The sequence below is a fragment of the Nannospalax galili genome, unplaced genomic scaffold (assembly GCF_000622305.1).
Source record: "Nannospalax galili isolate Female #2095 unplaced genomic scaffold, S.galili_v1.0 scaffold993, whole genome shotgun sequence".
Classification (NCBI taxonomy): Eukaryota; Metazoa; Chordata; class Mammalia; order Rodentia; family Spalacidae; genus Nannospalax; species Nannospalax galili.
The window spans coordinates 157264-159306 of NW_008332648.1; positions in this window are offsets into that span (position 1 = coordinate 157264).

A 2043-nucleotide genomic window follows, 5' to 3' on the forward strand; every position below is an offset into this window, starting at 1 on the left:
GAAGGGACAAACACCCTAGGACAGCTTCTTGGACCCAGCCTTGTAAGTATCCTACATGTAACCTCTTAGAAGAATCATCCCATCAACTTCCCTGCAGGCAACTTGTAGGACACAGTTAGTAGGTACACTCAACCTGGTGTAAATCCTGTCCTGAGGGTGAGGGAAGGCTGACACTTTCCTTAATGACCTGGTCCCTCTGGGTGTGGGAAAGTTGATTAATGTGCTTACTTTTCCTCTCTTGATACAAACCTTCACTCTTGTGATCTTGGCCTGTTTCTACCTAACAATTGCTGCCCAAATCTTCATAGCCATGAGGTCCTGACTTAGTGACAGTCTTCCTTTTCCCTCCTCAGTCTATCCACGTCACCTTCTGAGTTCATGGTCTTACAGTCAGAATTAGGGATATAATTGTGCTGGGTTTGGAGTGGTGTGTTATTTGGCCAGGCCTGTGACTCCATTGACAAACAAACCCCAACCTTGTCCTGATATATGTGTTAAACATGCTGTGTCTTTGCAGCTTCCACTAAGCATTCTCACCCAGCCACAGTCATATGTCATCATGCTGAAGCTCTTATTGAGAAGAGACTAGCAGACATATTTTCCTGGAAGGCAGAATACCTATGCACTGGACATAGGATGTGTCTATTTGGATGCCAGTGTCAGCCATGTTCCTTGTTTCTTGAAGATACTAAAAACTGTGGAATCTTGTTCACAGTTAAAAATATCAACCAATTTAGCTGAGATGATGAAAGAATTACATATAACATGTGGGAAAACTCTGACCATATCTTTTGTCTGTGACTGAAAGGTCAAGAGTCAAGGGGCAACCAACAAATGTAGTGTTTTCAACTAATGTAGGAGTCTGTAGTTGAGTGCTGGTGGTTTGAAACCAGAGCACCAAAAGCTGTTAAATTGGGCCACAGAAGTTTCTAGTGCTTCAGGAACACAGGGACTAAACAAGATCTGGAGGCTATTGTACCTTATACTCCAGCAAAGATCATGAGCCCATTGTTAATTCTGGAGCAGGGAATCCAACTTGCCTAGAACAGCTATAAATACAGCCAATCACACAAAAAGTGAGCTTGTTTAAAGCATCATGAGGTTTTTCTGTGATTTTTTTTTTTTTTTTCTTTTTTGTGGCTTGACTGTGGCTATCGGGGTTTAGAAGCCACAAGTTTTGAGTAACTTCGTGCCTGGAGGCTAGTGTCTGGAATCTTGGTAACTGCACAGCAAAGGAGGAACTGAGCAGGGAAGCTATGTTTCAGTCATTTTTCTCCATGCAAAAGGAATCTGAAATAACTCAAAATATCATCCTGTGACCATATAGGGGTCTTGACTAGGTTCATTTTCACTTCAATTAAAGACTTAAAAGGCAAGAAGAAAATCAGACACAATAGTAACAAAGTTTATTAAAAGTAAAGAATCCCAGAAAACCTCTTCTTTCGTGGAAAACTCAGAAATTAAAAAAGCCAAAGCCCCAGGGGAGGCCTGGATCTTTCACGTGTTCTTGGTGGTCTAGGGCAGGTCCCCCTCCACTCATTTTGGAGTGGTCAAGTTCTACAGCAGGTCAAGCTTCAAGCAGAGTATGTCCAGGGCTACATGATTCCAAGTCCACCTCAGCAGGTCAGTTGAAGGGGCCCAGCTGCAGTTAAAAATAAACCTGCCAAACTTCTGTCTATCATCCTGTTCTTTATGATCTTTTTTCCTATCTCTATTCCTTTCAGGGCATTTATCTATGCTCCTTTTTAGTCTCTCAGTCATAATGTAATAATTTAATGGTTACTGTTGATGTTTGCTTGATGGAAAATTTCAATCTGGTTTAAGCATAAAAGTACTGGGACTCAGAATATAATAACCCAAGGATTGGCCTAACTTCATGCTGAGAATCCAGTTGTAGGGTCAGAATCAAAAGCCAATCACTTTGTTTTCTTTCGTATTTTTGCTCTTCCAAAAACCATGAGGAGAGTGTCTTTGCAACTCCCTTGTTTGCTTTAAGACAATAACCAAAAAATAACCAGACTGCCTTCAATCCCATCCTGAGCT